Here is a 23517-nt window from a genome sequence, read left to right as displayed (position 1 = left end):
GGTCTCGCCTTTGGGACCTTATAAGTGTTTAGCCATGCAACAGTTGCATAACTAAATACTTATAAGGTCCCAAAAGCGAGACCTATTGGCTTGCCAAGCAGCCGTGTGGCCGCGAAAGTGAAAGTGAAAGTGATCGCGATCAAACATCAAAGCGGCCGTGCGGCCGCAAAAGTGAAAGTAATCGCGGTCAAGCAGGGCGCGCGTGCCCGCGCACATGCACTGTAGCTCTAGGCTGGCCTGGTAGCACTTTTTGGAGCCCTCTCAATAAGTCTCGCCAGACCAGCGCATGCGCTGGGTCAGGCGAGACCTAAAAATATAGTAGGGTGCGACTGCGCCAAACTCACCATATTTACTGCTTCTCCAGTTATGGCACTTATCTCTCCATATCAATGTGCTCAAGCAGGAAAAGGAAGGACTTCTTTTCTGCTCAGGAGAACACCAACAACCAATCCTGGAGCTGCTCTCAGGATGAGAGCAGCTCCAGGATTGGTGGGAGCAGGATAACCAAGCGCTCATTTTGAGGCTGGGGCCTGTGCCAGCAATCCCCCAGCTGTTCCACAGCTATGGGAATGCTGGGTGCGGACTGTGCATGTTGGGCTGGCCGTAACAAACCAACCAGCCAACCCAACATGTACACTACAGGGGCAGTTGTAATCCTGCAATCGAGGGATTCAGCCCCACTCACTGCGCTTGTAAGTAAAATGGTATTGATGTGTGATTTTACTTATTTGTGTGTGCCCGTTGCACTCTCAGCAGGTGGGGCGACTCTCCTCCGCTCTCGAGGAGGAGCCACCCCTGGGAGCGCATCTCAGAAGCTGAACTTGGTGTGATCTGCCTCCTCTCTTTGTCCACCCCGAGAGGAGAACCCTCACAGCACCACACTGAAAAAACATAAAAGGAGAAAAGTACTATGCACAGCAAGAGGTATTTGTGTAAATATAAAGAGGCAGCATGTTTACTTGGTGCAGCATCTTGGATTTAGATCACACCATGGTGAGTAGGGCAGAGTGGATGGGAAGGCAAGCAGGGTGTACATAAACTACATTCATCCCAGCTGTCTTCGGTGCACAGATGAGTAAACATGCTGAAAAATATTACGCCTATTACACGAAGAGAAGGGCGCAAGCGAGTGTCTAGCAGAAAACAGACGAAACATAATCAACACAGTACCTTGAAGTGGGAGAACGACAGACGCCTGTACAATATGCAATCAGTTTTAAAATTTTAAAAAGACCCATAGGCCCTGCAAGAAAAGCTCTTCAATATGTGTTACACACTTGATCAAACAATAGATCTACCAAATGCTACAAAGCAATGTTAAACTGACCTGACCCCAAAACAATGAGCGGTAAACTGGAGTACCAGTGGTCTAGAACAATGATTGACATTGACAAGGCTTAAAAACTCGAGGCTTAGAAAGGGAAACGAAAAAACACATCCAGACATCAAAAAGGTGTCCAGAAAAAAAAGAGATAGTCAATTTATTCTAGTAAAGGTCCATTCTGTAAGCATTACAAGACACACTGTGCTCTGTGCTCTGGCAGCAAACAGTGAACACCTCTTGCTCTTGCTGTTCCCATTTACTGCAATACACAGTGCATAGTGATAATGCACACTGGGAGAAGCAAGTTGGGAATCTACTCTGAAATACCAGTAGATCTCTGACCTCCATAGGGCCACAGAGTAATAGGGATAGACAAATGAGAAAGAGGACCAAGGCATAGGTCCCTAGCTAAATCGCTCTAAGGACACCAGTCAGGTCACAGCAACAGATGATTGCAAGATTGTAGATCTATCCTCACAAACAATGAGGTGTGAGGAGCCTGTAATTTTTTTTTGTAGATAAACATTGGTGTACTGTATTGTTAGTATTTTGTGTCCCCTTAAATGTATTATATGTCTAACTAATTTTTTGTGTATGTGACAAAGCCAAATATGGCGTGTAAAAATTAGTTGTCTTATGTCTTTATGGTGCATCTTGCAATTTAATGTATTTATGTGTGTGTAAAAAATGTATTTAACTCTAAGAAGTAAAAAGACAAACTGCAAGTATGTTAAAATTTACTTTAGAATTGAAAGGTGCGGTATAGCAAAATATACCCTTAAAACTTTTTCAGGAAGATAATCCATTTATGGACGCCGATAGAAACAAGGTACAGGTTCCTGTTTTTAAAATCGATCGTAATTTATGGTCTGGGAGGCACTCTTTCATGAACAGTTTATATTGATTCCAGCCTCCACAGTCCAGGACAGAATCACTCCCCTATCTAGGAAACATGTACTAGACTTTCAGCACCTGAGATTTAAAAGAAACCATATGACACATTTATTGAATTGATCTGGATAAACATTTTAAGAAGTTCATTATTTACTTTACTTTGACCAGCAGATCTGACAAGTTTGTGAACTTTTTTAAAATCAAATTTAAAGTAATTTTCCCAAAATAAATCATTCTGCCTGACAAAGAGATTTTCAATTAAAGTTGTCACAACCTGTTCAGATATGTTAATCAATCAATTAGCATTTTGTATTGCGCAGCACTGTCACCCCTAGGGGTATCTGGGAGCTCAGGGTCCGTGTCTCTGTAGGAAAGCCATGTCTTGAGTTTCTTTCTAAAATCCACCAGGGAGGGTGCTGTTCGGAGATGATGGGGCAGGTCGTTCCAGGTCTTGGTGGCGATGTAGGAGAAGATGCAGCAACGACAGATGTGGGTGTGTGTGCGAAGGCGAGTGAAGCAGAGCACAGGTATCTTGAAGGCAGATGGAAGTTCAGTCAATGGTAGATGTAGGACGGTCCTTGCTTGTGTACGGCTTTGTAGGCGAGCGTGAGGATCTTGAACCGGCATCTCTTCTGGATAGGTAGCTAGTCGAGATTTCTGAGGTGGGGGTGATGTGGATCCGTTTGGGCAGGGGCGGCTCCTCCACTAGGGCAGAGGATGGTAATAACATTTGGTTATTACCATTTTATGTTTCTTTCTGCATTGCGGGCGGGCGGATGGGCGGAGCTGCCCGGGCAGGTCTGGAGTGGTTTGCCCACTCCTGAATGTGCAAAGACTGTTTGGTCGGCCCTCTCAGGCAAACCAAACCAGTCATGCACACTCTGCCCTTCTCCATGCAGGGTGCATTGCAGCCTACATGGAGAACATGCTATCCCCTACAGCCCCTGGCTAGCCGGTGTACCGACCAATCACAACGCTCCACTGGAGCGTTGTGATTGGCTTAGGGGAGGGAGGCTACCTGCTTCCTGTTCCTGTCGGAGACAGGAGAGCAGGAGCAGTGAAAACGCAGGACCCGGGCCTGCGGAAAGGTAGGCTACATTTTTTTTAAATTATTATAGACCCCACCTCGCCGCAAGACCCAGCACCCCCCCCCCCCCCACCCACGAGCAATGCCGGATGCTACTGCGTTTGGGAAGGGTATTAAACTAGGTATTCACTTGGGTGGTATGGTACCAGAAAATTGTGACATAAATATGGTCTGACAAGAATATAGAAACCTTAATATTGTTTACAGATATATTGCACTATTTTTGCTGAACTCAATTATACACTTTAAATCTAGAACATTGATAAAACCCCAGGACCTGTGCACAAGCAGCAAAAGAAAGAAGGTGGCTGTGTTTCTGTGGGTTTGTGAATGTGTTAGAATTTTAATATATGAGAGTTCTATCCATGTTGTTGCTGTGCATGAAGGTTTTACATAATATTGGCCTCTGTGCCTTGCTATAAATTCTAGTGTGTGGGACTCTCGAGGAGTATAAGGGAAGGAATGGGAGAAGCTATCCATATTGGTATAGTACCATGGGACCACAATGGGCATCACCAACAACCTGGGACTTAACCCATTGTAGGACTGCTGCCCAAGACTTGTAAGCCTTGAGCATGGGTATGTATGCCAGCAGTCTCTGATCTTACTCTCCTAAAACAAGAATACATAAAATAGCCACTTGCGAAATGTTACGCGTCAAAATGTCTTCATGTAGTACAGCAATTTTGGTTGGATTCCCAGGCACACTGTGAGATCAGTGACCACTTTTAAGTTCTTCTATACGATTACTCTTTGACATCTCTGTAATTCAAGTTTCCTCGGCATGCAGTAAAATAATGCCACAAAATTATACGTTTTGTTACATTTTGTGTCACAAAAACACACAAATAATGCCTCCAAATGACAGGAAAGATTCATTTTGCGGGCTTCATAAACACTGTTTGGCTTTCTACTCCGCAATGTAAACTTCTTATTCAAATGAAAATCTGGCTGGCTTAGCGACTGGCATCAGCAAGACAGTTTTTAAGCTCTATCCAAACTAGTTTTTCCAGAGGGCCAGGCAAATGCAGCCTGGAGTGTTAATGGCGTGTCGCTTTACAGCTGCTACTTAATGACTTACGAGATCGACCCTAATATCCCTATTAACATTGTGTGCAGAAGAGAGTTTCTTAGTAACCCTAGTCAAGTGAAGGTAACCTGAGGCTGGCGTCCCCGTGGGAATAATCCGCACATTTCAGCGACTGTATAACTATCCCGTAAAGGCAGAAGAAAAACGAATCCCTCTGCTGCAAATTGGTTTTAATACCCGTTATTCAATCCCTAAGATTTGTGACAAAAGGAATACCACACACATTTATTTCTGACTTGATATTTCAAGTGAGAGCTTCATTCTTGCTCGTGTTCATAAACTTGCGACTACGTTGGAAAGGTTATTATGACCACCCGCCGGTACGTCAACGTAAATAAACCAATCTGTGAGGGGATTGGATGCCGTGCGCCTGTACCCTCACGGCTGCCTGCAGTTGTTGTCACAGCAACCCACAACAGACTCGGCAGAAGCACCAGCAAGCCCTCCATCGCGAGGCTGCTTTGTAAACTCCACTCAGAGCCAAAGCCGAGCCCGTTGTTTACACCTTCCCGCACCAGAAACACAAACACTCTGTTGTGCAAACCGCGCAGCTGTTTGGAAATTCATCTCCTGGCAAGTGGTTAATTAAGCCATCGAATTATGCCGAGCGCATCCACACAAGACGCATTACATCAGCTTTGATGGCTCTGTTTATTTTCCCCCAGCATGAAAGATAACGGATCACCTGCTAAGCGCTGTGGCATTACTTCCAGCTTCAGAGCATCAAAGGAGGGCGCGCAGCGCCGAGAGCGTCCGTCTCGTTCAGTCAGCAGCACTCAGCGCTCTGTGACCGAAGACAAAAGAAGGGAGGGATGATGATATACTCAGGGGACCAGGGGCATCATCACATCTGCTGAGAGCAGGCTGCGGATGTCAATGAAGGGCCGGCACGAAGGACTGCCACCAGTTCTACATTATGGGGTAATAATCACAGTCCTGAAATGGCCCTAAATTGGGGAGGGGGTTCATTGTGCACATTGGTTCTGGAGTCATTCTGTTATGACTGGTGCTGTCTCTGAAATCACCAAGTCAAATGCATTTCAAACAGACAAGCAATGACCCGCCTTTGTAAACCTGAAGGACCCCCGCGACCCTCCCATTCCTTTGCAACTTTGACAGCTTTGCATGACAAAGAAGAAACAACCTACCAAGTGCGTGCTGGCCGCAGCCCGTCCTCACAGCCCCGGCGCTCTGAAGAAGGGCCCCGGCGGTGCTAGGTGGCGGCCGCAGAACTTAGCAAGAAGGCCCGGTGAGCTCCCATGGTCCCGGCTCCGCTCGGCGGCAGCGCTGTCCGGTGTGTCAGGGCGCTGCCCCTGCGGCCCTCGGCTCCCGGAGCTGAGAGGCGGCTCTCGCGGAACAGAGGCAGCAGACACTCACCTCCTGACGTCACCGCATCGCGTCTATTTATAGATTGGTGATTGGATTTCATTCATGAAAACATTGTCCGGGAGGCCAGGTGCGCAGGCGCGTCGGTCGGCGGGGGCGCGCACTCTTCAACTGCACCGTTGAGGATCGCGTGCGCGCGTCCCATCAGCACCACGGAAAGGCCACACAGGACCTTGGCAGGGAGAGATCCGCAGTTACCTCACGCGCTGCTCTCTAGGATCGGCCTCATTTATGCACTGCTGTTTGTGAGATGCGCAGCATGCCCCAAAGCGGCGGCGGCTGTTGGGTGACACCAGTCCAACTGAGCTGACTGAAGCACTCGGGCGCGCAGCCTCCAAGGCAAGTCTGATGCATGCATCACAGAGGCGCACGGCTCTCTACACAGATGTGCAGAACCACGGGGGACGCGCTGGCCAAATAACACATGCCACGCATATTTGACACCAGAAGAAAACGACCCGCCAAGCTATGGCACTGATTCATCCCAGCCCGCCGGGAGAGCAGCAATGTAGACAAACAGCAGTCATGGCTGCTTGTGGTTCATGTTCAGTAGAATACACACAGTAGTGTCACACATGTAGTTTAAGTGATAGACATCAGAGGAACACACAGAAACAAACCAAGTAAATCGCTGACATGCGCGGCAGTACAGAAAACGCGGGCACTCAGTTCACTCCCAAAAAACTGTGTAATGCAAGCAAACCACCGGGCGACTTTCACCATGACAGCCATGAATCAAGCCAAGCCCAACTTTTTATTGCATTAAACCATCAATCAGGATTGCTCCCCATAAATAAACACGCCAACCCCCATCAAGTTATTTACATATCGAGTCATAAATCATTTGCTCGGCAAGTAAAGCATGCAGCGTTTAGGAGCTGGAGTTTTCTCGCTGTCGCCAGGAGGGTAACCCTTTCAGGTATTAGGCTTAGTTCGCTACCTCGTGTGTCCTCCGAGCCCTGCTGGCCGGTGGGCCTGGACTTAGGGTGACCTGGCGTCCCGGATTTGCCAGGATGGTCCTGGGTTTTCATCAGCTATCCCGGAAGATTTCAGGAAATTTAGCTCATGTCATGAGCTAAATGATGTAACGTAACGTTTGCTTTTGTAACATGCTCACTTGTAATTGTCTCCTCATGTATCAATATTGTTCCTATTGTGAAGCGCTCTGACACCTTCGGGTAAAGTCCGCGCTATATAAAAACGCATAAAAGAAAACTAAAAAAAATTAAGCCCAAATACCTCATGTCCCTGTTTTTGAGAGGGTCGACTGAAAACTGTGGGAGGTTACAGAGCAGGAATCGTTAGCAGTTGTTTCAAGAAATGTTTCAAGAACGCAATTTAATTAATAGGCCAGCTACTGGGTTTAAAAATTACATTTTATTTATGTTCTGACGGCCTGTTCTGTAATTCTTTGCTGAGGAGCACGGTCATTCAGTGCGCTGACTTGAAGTATTGTAGTCTTTCTATTTTTTGCGAAATGTCCCGGTTTTTGGCTTTAAAATTCTAGTCACCTCGCCTGGACTGCGAGTTTCAAGCTCCATTGACCCTCCGTTGGCTGGCTTGCCCTGCCATAAGGCATCCCATGGCAAGTCCAGTATAATAATAATAATAATCCACATTTGTAAAGCGCAAACAATCACCCGTAAGGGTTTCTAGGCCCTGGGTGCCGTCGGGAAGATTAAGCAAATTATTGCCCAGAGTCACATGGAGCTGGGCTAATCTGCCGCCGGCGTCGGGGATCGAACCGTGATCCCCAGATTCCGGAGTCAGTCGCCCTGGCCGCGGTGCCACACCTCTTCCACATGGTATGTCACCACCCCTCCAAGACCAGGCGTGGCCTTAGACTGATCGTTGCGAGAACCACCACACTGACTGTGGGGCTTATGCCCCCAGGCAGCTGCCCGTAGCAGAGTGATTTTTAAAAGTAATCAGCCCATCGAGGTCGTAGCTCCCCAAAGGTTGGCCCAAAATATCTCCAGTCCCACTTCCGAACGGCGAACTCCATTCCTCACGCACAGCTCTGAGTGCCATAAGTTAATCAGCCCATGCCGGATACTTTCCCATCCACTAATCTGCAGAACCTAAATACTGCCACATTGAGTTTTCTCCTTGGTTTCTTTAAGGCCGCATGGAAAGGGCCCCCCTCCAATGGTGTCGGGGATGACCTCGGACCACATCACCATTGCGTTACTAAATAGCTTGTTCACCTCACTGCGCCCCTCCCTTATGTGGGTCGGCAGCTCTGTTCTCCCTAGCTGCAATAGGTCATTGCCTCCTAAATGCCTCCTAAATGTATGATCGGTATATCTGGCGGGGGCTTCCCTGCTCCTTGGCTCTTCAGCGTGGGTAGTAACTGAGCCCATCTCATTTGAATAAGCCCATCCATTTTATGATGGTGTTCCGTGGCCATTTTGCCTTTGTTCCCTACGATTGGGACCACCAACCATGCAGTCTCTTTATGTATGAGTGCCCGATCACCCAAACTGTCCTCCGGTCACTACCTGTCGAGGCAATCATTAAAGCACTATGACAATTGTCTTTTAAACCCCAACTGTGGTGGTGGAAGGAGAAATGAAAGGGGCGTGTCTGCGTTTGGCGCGTCTTTTACAGGATATGCAGTCTCACATAGGTCCTGTAAATCCCTAAATGCCATCACTCTCTTGTAACACGTGCTGTGTGGTTGTGGCTGAAGGTGCTGCATCTATTCTGTGTGCCAAAATTCTCTGCTGGCATCCCAACTTTTTTGCTCAGTAGGCTGCCATCTTGATGGCCAAATAAAGGGCCTCCTCCTATTGGGCGCAGGGCCAGATACCCATGGCAAAATGCATACCCAGCAGCAGGTCCGATCTGACAAGCATGACAGTTGCACCCATGCACCCATCTCCGTTTGGTCGGTTTTAGATCTCCTAAGTAGTATGGCCATCTGTTTATCTATTCTCAACTCCTCTAACTGCAAACATGTATTGCCCGCCTTCACTTTTGATGGGGCCACTAGCTCGCTCCCCCCAAAAGTGCCAAAGAATGCCGGCGCAAACGCACACTGAAACAATGCTGCCTCTAATTTGCAGCTGGCAACCGTTTCCACTGCTATAATAAGTTTACCCAAGCACTGAAAATCTGTTGAGAGACTTGTAATGTACCTAGTGCCTTCCAGGCATCTCCAGCCCTTCAAGGATACCTTTACGTAATGCGAATATGTGGGGTGTTCGCCCGACGCATGCTTTGTGAAATGTGCAATTGCGACGAGTTGGGCCTGTGCCAATGACTTCATCTTTTTGGCCTCAAAGGTCCACTTCAGGAAGTGGTTTTCTAGTTTGCTGTCCTCAAATGACTGTAACCCTGTCACTTGCTTCACCGTCTGGGCATATCTCGTGTAGCACTTTGCAGACTCTTGCATCAGGGTATATTTGATCAGGAATGACAGGTTTGGCTGTCCAGTTGCCACAGATCTTCCGGCAAAGAGGTCATCACCTCGTCCGCTTCCGGGGCTAGGGCCCAGAACTTCCATCTGGAAGCGAGAGAGAGCATCCACTTGTGAGTTGCGTATCCCTTAGACATGTCTTGCCCTGATCTCAAGGTTGTGCTGCAGTTGCAGCCTCACCATGGTTCACACCAGCTTCAACACCTGACGTCACCTGGCTGCTCCACTGTTAATAGCATGGGCCACACCCTTATTGTCTGAACATAGTGTTATCTTCTTATTCCACAGCCAACCATGCCAAATTCCCTATGCCACCACAATGGGAAAAGGTTCTAGGAAGGTTATGTTTTTGGTGAGCTTGGCATTCGCCCACTTCCCCAGCCATTCCTTCTCACACACCATGTCCTACCTAGGTTACCCCAAACCCATGGCTCCGTGCAGCATCCGTGAAAAGCACCAATTGTTTTGTCGTTACCCAGCCTTCCCACCAGCTCACTGTACCAGTAAAGTCTTCCAAGAATGTCTTCCACAACGTCCGATCCTGTTTTACATCTGCCCCCAACCTGATGTGGTGGTGTTTCTTTTTGAGGCTTGAGGTAAGCTGGCTGAGCCTTCTGACAAACACCCATCCTGCTGGGATCACCTTTGCAATGAAGTTCAGTTTTCCTGTTAACTCCTAAATCTCTATCAAGGTTGCTTTGTCTTTCCTAATCATGGCACCTCTGTCCCTCTTGAATGCCATCACCTTATCCTCTGGAATGATCATGCCCCTGAAAGGAATTTTAAAGCCCTTCTCAAAGCCTTCCATTTGTAGCTGGGCATCCTCCTTGTTGTGATAGCTGTTGAGTAATCCCCTCAGCGTTGGCCTAATGATAGGAGACCTTATTAACCTGTACTTTCCCCATTCCTCTAAGGCCTCTGCCCAGCCGGGGCCCTCATGGTCTCTTTTTGGTTGTTTCTTTCTTGTCATTATGGAACGTTCTTTTCCCACAGTGTGTAGCCGGGTGCCCCCCCACGCACACGTACTTGAATTTGCATTCTGGGCCCCAATTACTTTCTTTCTCATATTTCCAGCATACTGCCGTGCCCCCTTTCTTGAGGTTTGACACCCTCTAAATCGAGTATGGCCTGGCTCTGTAGAAGCTTCTGCTTTTCTTTTGTTTCCCTTTGAATGCTGACTAGCGAAAGGACTGCTCTTCTTCGCCCAACCATTTCTTTGCCTCTCATGAATGAAACCTGCAATATCCGCCTCATCCCATGTCATATAGGGGTAGATCTGCATTTTTAGCCTGAAGCCTTTATCATATTCCAGCCATGCATTGCCCATGGTCTGCCCATGTGCTTCATGGAGTTTGGTTTCATACAATCCTAAATCCTGGGTGTACTGAGGACATTTCTCAGTTATGATGCATACAATGATTCTAAAGGCATCAGATCAATGATCAAAGTTTCTCTCCTTCCTTACTCTTCTCTTTTTCTTCCTGTCCTCTTTCTTCTTATCCCCTGCTGCTTTGTCCAGCCCCTCCACCTGTATTTCCAACAGGGAAAAAATATATATAAACTCCCCGCACCAAACCCTCTCCTTGACTCCAAGTGGGATCAGGCTGGCGAGCCCTGTGGCCCTCGTCACCATGGATGGCTGGTCTGGTGCACACCTGGCATATGCCTCAGCAGGTTGCCCATCTAGCGCTGGGTTCTTGGACTTGAAGGCCCTGCCACTGCGTAGCGAATTCCCACATGCCTGCACTGTGGATCCTCCTGTTGACAGCTCCCTATGCTCCCTTAGTTGGACGTCTGTTGGGGGGCTCTATTTCAGCTCCTCTCTTGTATCCAGGTCCTTGCTGAGTTCCTGTGTTGTGTCCATCTCACCACTGTCCCGTGGTCCTGGATCACTGTGCTGCTCACATGAAGCCTCCTTTTGCTCGGCCTCAGCTGCGTCATCAGGCAGTCTTTTCAATGTATGACCACTGCTGCCCTTCCTTGTCATCTTCAACAGCTCCTCCAAATCACCTGCCTGCCTTTGCTCCTCCATGCCCGGCTAATCTCTTGCATCTTCTGCTGATTCCAACAGTTGTTGCCCTGCTTGGCTCATGAACAGTGCCTTGTAGGGATATCTTGCGCTCTTTCTGGATTGCTAATAACAGTGTGGAGGGGGATGGCAAGGTCAAATCGCCTTACAGCTCTCCCTGACCCCCTTGCCACTGAACGTTTGCTGTGCTCTTTTCTTCTTTTTTTTCTTGTTTGAAAGGGCCCTCTGGTGAGTGGGTCGCCTCACTCTACAGCTGTCCTGAAGCCTCCACTACTGTAGCTGGGAGCTCCCCTCTCCTTTAAGAAGCATTAAGAGCTGTTTCCGAAGGAGGGTAGTTAGGTTCCCCTGGGCTCTGCCTCTCCTGCCCGTGCGTCTCTTGGCCGGCGGCAGCTGCTGCTGTCCGATGACCTGGGGCGGGTCACATCCCCATAATAGGTTGTCGCCTCCCCTCCCCTCCACGGACAAAGCCTGGGTGGTTGCTGGAGGCATTGTCTTTTTGTGGCCTCTTCCTCAGAAGATGAGGTTGGTTGACCAGGGGCAGGTCACATCACCTTCCTAGGCTGTCCCCGCCCTTCGAGGCAAATTTTCCCGTAAGCCTGGGTAGTGCCTTAGGAAGCGTGAACACTGCTGGAGGCTACCTCTGGGAGTCTGGCACTGAGTTGGAAAATGCCATATCCCACGACACTGAGCTACCTTGATCCAGTGCTGGCAGTTCTTGCTCCTGACCCTGGTGCCATGGATTGAGGAGGTTCCTCCTGGGGGCCAAGTCACATCACTGCGGAAACGCATCTGTCCTCGGCCCCCAGCGCTCTCTATGGGACTTTGGGGGGGTCAGCCGACTGCTCGGGAGGCATGTACCCCCAAGGGTCTAGAGCCAATGGTGTGGCATAACTTTATGTGCATATGTAAATTAGATGTATTTTTATCCAGTTTTATAACGGTCCCATTTTACTACAACTACTAGTTCTAGGATATCTTTTGCATTTTGGGAATATTTTGTGGGACTTCAGTGGCGCAAAAGATTGTTTACCCCACAATATTGTTATTTATGACCCTAAAAAATGTACTTGAAGTCAGAGGGTGATCATTGAAAAGTGCCTTTTCCCTAGAAACTGACATCAGTTGTGCATATCATGAAACAGGAAAGACTGATGCATGCTCTAAAGTAGCCGGATTTGTGCTTTCAGTAAATTAGCGAGGGTTAACGCATTCCAGGAATCGGAAGGGACCTATGGATTTCGCTAATTAGACAAGGTTTGCGCAGGACATGAATCCGTCAATACCCCTGCATGGTATGAAGAAGTCAAGATATGCGCATGCAATGACATATCCAAGATTTTTGCATTCCATGGAATAGCTTCTATGTGTTTATCACGGATTAAACAGGCGGAGTGTATGAATGGAAATAAACTGGGCCATGCATACTGCAAATTAGCCCTAGATTGTACACCCTTAGCTTAGTGCTTATTCTCCCATGAACTATAGTAGTTGTGTACCTCATAAATTAGCTTTCAAACTTGAAATTAATCAGCCAAGACAAGTGCTTATCAAGAATTAGCCAGGATGGATGCAAACCGTGAATTAGCAATAACTTGTGTATGTCATGAAGTTGTGGTAAATATTTCATTACCGGTACTATTTTTTATGCGGTAAAGTCTAGTAAGAATAACTCAGTAAATATAAGAGGCAGAATCCGTGGTATTAGAGGTTCTAAAAGGCTTTATTCCTTGACAAAGGAAATACAATTCGAATTGTAGGCTTCTATTCCATCACCACGAAAGTTCAGGAAGGAAGGGCATACATTATTGACAGATAATTAGTTTTATAGGAAATGCATTACAGTGTAACAGATGCAAGAGGCGTAACAGCTGATAATACAGATAAAAATGTGCATACGTAACTAATAGAGGCGGACATATGGGCGTAATTTAATAAACGTCATTATACATGATGTCACAAGTGGGTGGATCCATAAAAGAATCCTGCGATGTCAGCAGAAATATTTGGCAGAGATGCGCGCGCAGCCGCATGACGTGTGATTGACGTGCAACTAGAGGGTGGAGGGGACTTGACATTTAGCTCTACATGTGGAGACAGAAGTCTGGGGGTCATGTCAACCTAATCCCAAATCATATCTAATATCCTATGTTTAAAGAACTGTGTTATCCAAAAGGAAAGGTTTCTAGGATAGAATCTATTCTATACTGACTGTTAGTGCGTGTACAAGCGTCTAAGTGTCTACATGAGATGCGAGGGGGTAGGAATATTCCATGGTAACAGGGGCTATGAATTACTTGCATGAGGACAGCGAGGCCTGGCCCTTTGTACGGTAGCTGGAGGAATGTTTACCTAAACTACTAGACAGGAATGCATCGGATGAGGAGCGGAGTAGATAATCTTGAAGGTGAAATACAGTTTTTGGCAGGCAACAGGCTGGATCAGGCACCGTTAGCCGCGCAGGGAGTAGGACAAAGTTCATGGATACAGATGCAGGCTCAGACTGGAGCTTTCAGAGGCAGAAGGCAGGAAAAGACTTGATGACAGAATTCTGGGCCTACTCGCCTGAATCTGTAAAATGTGGAAAGTGAACCATATAAAGTCGGTGGCCTTTCATACTTAGGAATGGAATATCTGACCCATTCATGGTGGATCTGAAAGAGGACATGTTGACGGTGGACGCACATGTATTTGCGTCTTCAAAACTGGAACTGGAGGGAACATACATGTACTTATAGCATGCACATGGAGCCGTTGGGGTCTACGATAGGGGACATAACTGATCACAAAATTCATATTTCCTCATTCCCTCCTTGTCCCCTACGGACCCTCAGGAGATATCGATCTTCATTAATCCATCGATCTGTTCATATAGCATCATTTGTTCTTCTTTCTTCTTCCGGGATCTTGAACGAAAACTTGGATGTGGGATACACGATGTGGCACACAGACCACAAATCGCTGGCCCACATTGTAGACATAAGCAGCAACTGAATAGTATGAGAAAGCCAATACCTAGGAAGGATAGGATTCTCCATCCCCAGGCTGACAACACGCTCCAAAACCAACCGGACCAAGTCCAGGTGCCTGGACTCTGGTGTATCTGGCTTATAATCTTATGAAGGCGGGTTATGGCTTTATATACCGACGGCGAATTTTCTGGTATGAAAATGCAGCAACTTGATCCGATGACCCTACAAGCTCCGCCCCTATCGGCCAGGATGACGTCAAGGACAAGACGATTTTGAAGCACAACAATCCGCATAGCAGACTGCTCTTCTGTTAAATTGCCTAAGGCGGAAATAGTCTCGTTCACTACTGCTTCAAGGGTTCTGGTTAATCTACGTATCAGCTTACTATTAGTGACTGTACCTATATAGGGAAAGAACCCTTTATTGAAATCTGTGTATTTTTCCCATGCTGTTTCAGTGTAATCGACAATTGGGAGATCTCTCTGTTGTCTATCGTGTACTAAATGGGTATTTCTGTGATAATCAGGAGGGGCTAGGAAAACAGGTGGTAGAAGGAATGCTATGTAACAGGTACCATCCCAATCTAAAGGTAGACATATATATGCGGTCTGGCCACATATGAAGTAGGAATGATGGGAAGCTCTAAATGTAGACTTGCCTTGATCACTGAATTTTATTACAGTGGTGCATTTACTATGGCCCATGTGTATGGAACCATTCTTTCTTACACATAATTCCCCTTTTACTGGGAATACTGACATGGCAGGCAAGATTGGTGTAGCTTCGGATTCAACGTTCAGGATCATGAGGTTAAGTGTAAAATTACCTAATCCATATACTTCATTTTCTAGATCAGTTCCTGTTCTCTTGGGAAGTCCCTCCTTGTTAGGGTAGCAGACTTTAAGCAAAACTAGGTTCAGGTTTCCCCATACCCAGTTGTCTTGATAAACTGCGGAATCTGAATCTAGGGAATTAATCAAACTAAACCATGCTCCACAGGAGCCATTGTGTGTGAACGGATAGGGAAAAAGGGGCAAAACTCCCTTATAGTTCTGATAGGGTGGGAGTCGGCCACATATCCAACAATTTGTGGCATTGCTGGTCTGATGGGAATGATGTAACATACTAATGAATGTGTTGTTGCGCAGCGCAAATCTATAGGACAACTCATGCGAAGGTAATTCGCTAAAAGAATGTTCTGCAGTTACATTGTAAGCACGCTTAAGAATAGGGTAATACATGTGCAATAGTATGCTGGAAAAGATGATCAGAAGACTTAGAAAAAACAAAATTAATAATGTTACTGTGCAGTGACTACGAAGTGATTTACAATACGCATGCTTTTTAAGCTGCATCTGTTGATTTCTTTCTCTATTCCGGTCTAGAGGATACATGTCAGAGACAAATTCAACCGATTCACCTTGGAGAGGACTTAAACAATCAAATTGTCTGACTTGCTAGACCTTAATTTTAGTTTGTAAAGTTCTGGTTTTGGCTGCTCAACCAAGGGGAGCTTTGAGTCTATCTGTGAGGGAATACAAGGTTGAGTATTCACACTGGATGGTAGTCCATAAAATTTCTTGATATGACTCGAGTGCAACCACCCTTTTCATCCCTCGATCTTTACGGCTGTCCTTGTAGTTAGTAGAACTAGCTTCGGCGACTTCCACCTAGGCTCCAGTTGGGTCTTCCGGTCGAAATTCCGGACCAGAACCAGGTCACCAGGAACCACGTCATGGGGCTTCCCCTCAGTATTATCGGGAAAAGCTGCGGCTACCTGTGAACGACAAGATTGTAGTGCAGACATCAAGGAAGCCAGGTAATCTGTCAGCATATTACAGTCAACATCAGTGATTTTGCGAGGTATAGGTGTCCCCCACATATTTGGTGGTCTACCGAAGATCACCTCGTACGGGGATAGCCCTGTTCGAGAATGTGCTACCATTCTCATGTAAAAGAGCGCAACTGGTAAGGCTACTATCCAATCGACACCTTTTTCTCTACATATTTTGGACAATCTAATTTTCAGAGTTTGATTATGGCGTTCCACGAGACCTGCTGCCTCGGGATGTCGGACACAGTGAAATTTCCATTGGTAGCCTAACAAAAGGGAAACGTGTTTCATTAGTTCGGATGAGAACGGCTGGCCGTTATCTGAGTAGACAACACGTGGTAAACCGTACCGTGGGAAGAATTCTCGAACTAACTGTTTGGCAGTAGTCGGGGCAGTGTAATCTGAAACCGGGTAGGCTTCTGTCCAACGGGAAAGAGCACAGACAACTACGAGAACATATTTGAATCCTCGACATCGTTCCATCTGGATATAATCCATCTGGAGGACTTCAAAAGCATGATCGGGAGGTTGAAATCCACCCTGCTCTACGGGGATGCTTTTACCTGGATTAAACTGACAACATATCATACAGGTACGAACCTTTTGTTTAGCTGCTGCTCGCAAGTGTTTGTTGAACCAAATGTGTTGAATGCTGTCTAGCATAGCTTTTTCTCCTAGGTGCGCTGGACTATGTATTGTGTTAATGATGACTTGAACCATAGAGTCGGGAAGAAACCATATAGATTTTTCCTTCGTCATCCATCCTTGATCCGTTTGGATCCCTCCTAATTCAGTCCATTTCTTTATTTCTTCTGGTGTAGCATGTGTCTGTATGTCAATTACATCAAGGGCGGGATCCTTAACTGTCATGCAATGTGTTGGTGTCGGAACTATTGTCTTTGTCGTGTCAGTTGTGTGAGTCTGATTCTGAGCAGTCTGTTTAGCTGTCCTGTCAGCTAGGTCATTACCCTGAGAAATGATGTCGGTAACTTGTGTGTGGGCCTTGCATTTCATAATCGATATTGCAGTAGGTAGATGAATCGCGTCTAATAGGGCTTGAATGAGGGGTCCGTGTTGGATGTGGGCACCGTGAGAAGTTAAATATCCTCTCTCTCGCCACAGTACGCCGAAGTCATGAACGACTCCGAATGCATAACGTGAATCTGTGTATATGTTGACTTTCTTATTATTGGCTTGAATACAGGCTTGTGTCAGAGCGATGAGCTCTGCTGCTTGAGCTGACAAAGTATTAATACAATTTGTTTCAATGATTTCAGTGTCTGTTGTGACTGCGTAAGCGGCCACTAACTCTCCTGTACTTGTTCTCATACATGACCCATCTACATACAATGTCAAGTCTGGATCCGACAAAGGGATATCTGTCAAGTCTTGTCTGGGTTTCGTCGTGATAGTAATGACTTCGACACAATCATGTGCCAATGGATCTGTTCCGCCCACTGGTAACAGTGTGGCAGGATTTAACGTATTACAACGTCTGATTTCTATGTGTGGCTGAAATAATGTCAATTCGTAACCGGTAAGTCTCGCTATAGTCAAGTGTTGTGTTTGTGTGCGGTTCAAGAGAACCTCTACTGCGTGTGGTACTTGTACTGTCAATTGGTGTCCTAACACTATGGCATCGCTTTGTCTGATTGCTAAAGCTGTTGCTGCCACCGATTTCAGGCACGCAGGAAGAGCCTGAGCTACTGGATCTAATGTACTAGAGAAATAAGCACATGGTTTGTGTGATCCTGCTTGTTCCTGAGTGAGTACTGACAAGGCAGTACCTTCGCGTTCTGTAACAAAGAGTGTAAACTGTTTACTGTAACATGGTGTTGCTAAAACAGGTGCTCGGCATAAAGCTTTCTTTAAGCTTTCAAAGGCGTGTGTGTGTTCTTGAGTCCAAGGGAGGACAGTCGATGTGGCTACCTCCTGTGTTGTCAACTGGATGAGTGGTTTTGCTAGAAATGCATATTGAGGGATCCACTGCCTACAGTATGAAGTGAGGCCTATAAAAGCCCGCACCTCCTTTTGTGTCTTGGGTACTGACATGTTAGCAATTAACTGGATGCGGTCGGGTGTAAGCTGCCTTCCCTCCTTGGACAGCGAGTGCCCAAGGTAAACAACTCGCTGGACACAGAATTGCAGCTTAGAAGGGGACACCTTGTGCCCCTTCTCGTCCAGAAATTTTAAAACCGTCAGTGACGCTTTTTCACATTCAGGTTCGCTTCGGGCGGTGATCAGCAGATCATCGACATATTGAAGCAAGGCAGTGTTAACGGGCATGTGGATACTGTCAAGTTCTCGTTTCAGTGCTTGGCTATAGATGCTGGGGCTTTCTGTAAATCCTTGAGGTGCGCGTGTGAATTTAAAACTTCGTCCATTTAAACTGAATCCGAACAGATATTGACTTTCCGGATCTATTGGGACGCTAAAGAAAGCATTCTTGAGATCAATTACAGTGAAGAACGTTGCTTCTGAGTCAATAGCTGTTAGTAATGAAGAGATATCTGGGACCACAGGGTATTGTGGTACAATACATTTATTTAATTCGCGCAGATCAATAACCAATCGATATACTGGTGGTGCTTTTGGATCCGTTCTTTTAAGAATCGGAATTATCGGGGAATTACATACATTGGAGTCGGTTTCGACAACCACTCCTTGTGCAATGAGCTCGTCAATGATTTGCAGCAAAGCCACAACAGCATCTGGTGGTAACTTGTATTGTCGCATTCGTGGTAGTACTACTCCTGTTTTTAGTGTAACTCGATATGGTGTAATGTTCATGCAACCAACATCAGTGGGGCCTTGTGCCCATAAATGTGTAGGTAAATTCTGTAATCGGTGATCCATATCTCTTGACACGTAGTGACCTTTGAAGTCACGTAGAAATAGTCGTACTCCTTCCGGAGAACAACATATTATAGCTCCTAGAGCTTTCAATGTTTTTATACCTAACAAGTTTTCTGGACATGATTTAGTAAGCAATAAATCTGTAGTACGTGTCAATGGACCAATCGTAAGTGGAAGAGGTTGTGTTACGTCATTAATTATGGGTTTTCCTGAGAATCCAAGGGAAATATTCTGTGAGCCTGAGAGGGGTGCCCCTGGAACTTCACTGCGTCTTATAGTTGTTCTGCTTGCCCCTGTATCAAGTAAAAACTTTCTGTCTTCCCCTAATAGTTCACTATGTACATAAGGTCCCTCCTGGTCTACAGGAACCTCAATAAGGGGTAAGCCAACTTCCCTCTCTAGGCTATTTCATGTATATCGCTGATAATCGGGATAATCTGCTTTTGCATACTGATACATCTGTTGTGTTGTCGCTTGTGTCGCAGCAATAGGCTGCGTTTGTGGTGGTGTTACGGTCTGTTGAGGAGCTGCCTGTTGCGGGGCTAGTTGTTGCGGAGCTAACCTAGGTTGTGCATGCTGAGGGATTTGTTGTTGATTCTGATCCTGTCTAGGTGGACGTGGTCTCTCCTGGGTTCTACCTGTAGCAATATTATGTTTCAGGACTGGACAATCGTGTATATAATGACCTTGTTGTTTACAATAGTTGCATGTCCCTTTCGTAGGACCTGCGGAATCACCCTTTTGATGACCACCAGCTGGGACTGACTGAGCAACAAGCATTTTCATTTTTGTATCTTTCATACGTCTTTGTTCGTGTTCTTGTTCTTCTCTAATTCTATTGTGGTGATATTGTAACATCTGTAACATCTGTGATGGGGTATTACCTTGCCAGGTACTTTCGAATTTCAATACTCTATTCTTGACTTGCAGCAGAGAATTTTCAACTAATTTTGTCACAAACAGATGTGGATATGACTCACTACTGGCTTTTATGCCACTATTTATACCAAAACATTTTTCAAATCGGGAATAGAAATCACTAGTGTCTTCATCTGGTTTTTGTTTACAGGCTGATATTGCACCCCAGTCTTCCTTTTTCGTAGTTAATAAACGTGGCAGTACCTGTACTAGTAGTCCTGCTAGTGCTGTAGTCTTTTCTCCAAGTCCCGCTCCTGCAGCTCGGGCCCTTTCTTCGTTTTCTAATGCTGTCCAATCTATCTTTTGGTCTCCCACCTCCCATTCCTTTTCTTTGAGTTTCTCGTAAACACCGGCGGGTAATAGGACTTTTAATATTTTCATAATGTCGGGGTAGGTATACTCTCCCATAAGTAACATGTCTTTTATCTCGCGATGGAAACCTGCTGGGTCCTTGTCATGGCTGGGTACTACTTTCTTCATTTCTAATAATTCCAGTTTAGTTATAGGCGTGTACACAAACACGCGTGTAAAGTTATTACCGTCACCTCTGATTGGGTGTACTTCGCGTAACGTGTTCTGTCTATCTATGTGATACATTTTTCTTCCCATAATGGGAACTGGAACGTGTTCTGGGCCTACGAAAGCTATATACTGGCTTCGAAATTCTAGAATTTCATTAATTAAATCAGTACCTGACCCTCTCCATTTATTCGTGAGTAGTTCTGTCAATATATCAGGTAAGGGTCCTGGATCGGAATGTTGGCTTTTATATAATATAAGGAGGTGTTGAATCATGTATATACTAGCTAAACGCTGTTCGTAGGGGTCAAGATTCAGAAACGTGTGCGCTAGTGCATCATCATTGTATTCGCTGGGACTATCAGCCCATTGTATTGCTGACCTGGCTAATTCTTGTTCGTCCATGGAATCGAGCATATGATACCCCCTTCGATCTCGGAGTAATTTATCAACGGCTTGGAATAGGTGTTCAGGGGATCTTGTATTTAACATAGGATTTGGAAAATGCCTATTATATTCTGGACGTATTGGACGCATCGGGTCATTAAAGCCTCTAGTATTATTATGGGGTCTTCCTCTACCTACATAAGCTATCGTTTCTAATTGTTCTGATTCTTGCTCCTCCTCTTCTTCTGATTCTACTCTGTCTGTTTCTCGTCTTTCTTTATGTATTCGTTCTACTTCCTTGCGGATCTTTCGACACATGGCGATTATACACGCCTGTCTATCATGTTTCTCTTCTGATATGTTCTGACCCCATTTGGCAAGTTTCTGCATGGTATCATGATCTGCCCCGGGCCTGTCTTGATTCCTAATTACACAATTTATGAAAAAACGTAGTAGTTGTCTTTGTACATCCACTTTCTGGTATTCCATAGCTTCGTTAATACTTTCTGAACCTCGCCCTGTTTGGACAAAGCGATATATTTCGTCTAGGTGTTCACCCATTCCTGGTATCGTCATTAAATATAATGTAGCTCGTCGTATACGTAGTGATGATATGAGCAATTTGTCCTGTCTACCTGGTACTGGGTCGTATCTACAATCCACAAGCTGTTCTTTAAACATGTCGGATGTCGCTAGTTGGGGTGTACGTTGGAGTGCTAAATCTCTAAGGGTCTGTTTATTTCGCGGCGGTGTGGCAAACATGTCTGTCGTACCTCCTGTAGCACCATCTGAGGTGCTAGGCATGAAAGGATTCGTTGGACGTAGGATAGAGATTGTAGATGCGGGAAAAACTGCAGAAACGGACGGACCTGTTGGGACTTGTGTAGGAGTTTGTAGTTGCGGGGATACAGACGGATGCTCTTGGTGTTGAACACCATCGGCAAGCGGTGTGGGTGGTATGGCATTAGCATACTCGGGAGCTACGTCATCTAAATAGGAGGAAAGGAAAACGTCCTTTGCTGTTTTGGGATGTGTTTTGGGATGTGCTTTTATCGGGAGCAATGGAGGAGTTAAGTCTCTTGGTATTTCCGGGGTAGCCTTAGGTAACCCTTCGGCCAGAAGAGGATACATACCAGTCATAAGAGTGTTTCTTTGTCTATCTACTTGTTCTGATTTTACTCGGGTACCTTCCTCAAGTAATAGATTTTCTCGGGTTTTATTTAAATTCTCTCTACCTTTCTCTTCCTGTCTGAGCGCTTTTTCTGTACGTCTATATGATTCTTTACGCCATAATTCAATGGCATCTTTCTGTGACTGTCTGGCTTTCTTTTTCCATAATTCTTCTTCTACTCTCATGATGCAATCTGCATCCCAGGTCCCCGCTGCGGGCCATCTCTGATTTTCTGGCAAATCCTTGGTGTAGTCCACCCATAAATCAAGAAATAATACGGCATCTAGGCCATGCTTATGATACATAAAATACCCGGGAGTGTCCCTAGGTGGGATGGGAACAGCTTCTTCGAGTACCCCTTTTCTGGTTTTGATCTGTCTTAGTTTCGAGAAGAGCGGCATTTTTGGACCTTATTACTAGAACACACTTTATACAATGAACACAATAATGAACAGTCATTCACACCACAATATATATAACGTATTAAAACATTTAACACTTAACAGTTTAACGAACGATGATAACTAATAGAAAACTAGTTACTGACATAATACTGACACTAGATAATACTTGTTTATATGCAAGACATATTATATATACTGCTAAACAGTACAGATACACTGCTGAAACAGTGCAGACCGGATTTGTGTACCCAAACCCGTCTTGACCGGCACAAACTATGTGCACGTTAAATGCCTCCCCGGTAATGGTACTCACCGGGTAGCTCGGAACGGAAGGCCTCGGAACTGAACTGAAACTGGACCGGACTGGACTCGACTCGACTGGACTCGGAACTTCGGAACCTGGTGGGCCTCTGTATACCTCGGATCTTGCTCTCTCAGCTAGGCTCTGGTCGGGATACTTCGCACTTCTCACCGCCTCGTCTGGGTGTTGATCGCAGCCTCAGTCGCCCCCGCTTGGCCGGAGGGAGATACAGGAAATCCTGCGGGTACGCGTTTTTGTCCGTTCAGCTGTAGCAGGAGACCGGGCCTGCAACGCACCGCCGGCGCGTGAGATGAGAAAGTGTCCCTGTTCGGGCGCCAATTTATGTGGTAAATATTTCATTACCGGTACTATTTTTTATGCGGTAAAGTCTAGTAAGAATAACTCAGTAAATATAAGAGGCAGAATCCGTGGTATTAGAGGTTCTAAAAGGCTTTATTCCTTGACAAAGGAAATACAATTCGAATTGTAGGCTTCTATTCCATCACCACGAAAGTTCAGGAAGGAAGGGCATACATTATTGACAGATAATTCGTTTTATAGGAAATGCATTACAGTGTAACAGATGCAAGAGGCGTAACAGCTGATAATACAGATAAAAATGTGCATACGTAACTAATAGAGGCGGACATATGGGCGTAATTTAATAAACGTCATTATACATGATGTCACAAGTGGGTGGATCCATAAAAGAATCCTGCGATGTCAGCAGAAATATTTGGCAGAGATGCGCGCGCAGCCGCATGACGTGTGATTGACGTGCAACTAGAGGGTGAAGGGGACTTGACATTTAGCTCTACATGTGGAGACAGAAGTCTGGGGGTCATGTCAACCTAATCCCAAATCATATCTAATATCCTATGTTTAAAGAACTGTGTTATCCAAAAGGAAAGGTTTCTAGGATAGAAT

The 23517-nt window shown here is 45.9% G+C and overlaps 1 protein-coding gene across 2 annotated transcripts in view; it reads right to left on the bottom strand.

The window, feature by feature from the left end:
- The window catches only part of RHOBTB1 (Rho related BTB domain containing 1), a 293856-nt gene that overhangs the window by 164844 nt on the left and 105495 nt on the right, over positions 1–23517 (bottom strand). Inside the window, exon 1 of one of the 2 annotated variants that reach the window (XM_085608794.1) lies at positions 5544–5776. The exons of the other annotated variant lie outside the window; for it this stretch is intronic. The gene's annotated coding sequence lies outside the window, so the exon portion shown is untranslated. Of the gene's footprint in view, positions 1–5543; positions 5777–23517 lie in introns of those variants that run through there. 2 annotated transcript variants of the gene reach the window in all.

This window comes from Triturus cristatus, chromosome 1_2 (assembly GCF_964204655.1).
Source record: "Triturus cristatus chromosome 1_2, aTriCri1.1, whole genome shotgun sequence".
NCBI lineage: Eukaryota > Metazoa > Chordata > Amphibia > Caudata > Salamandridae > Triturus > Triturus cristatus.
Note: the sequence above shows the minus strand (reverse complement) of the source record. Positions and strands in the feature narration are given on the sequence as shown.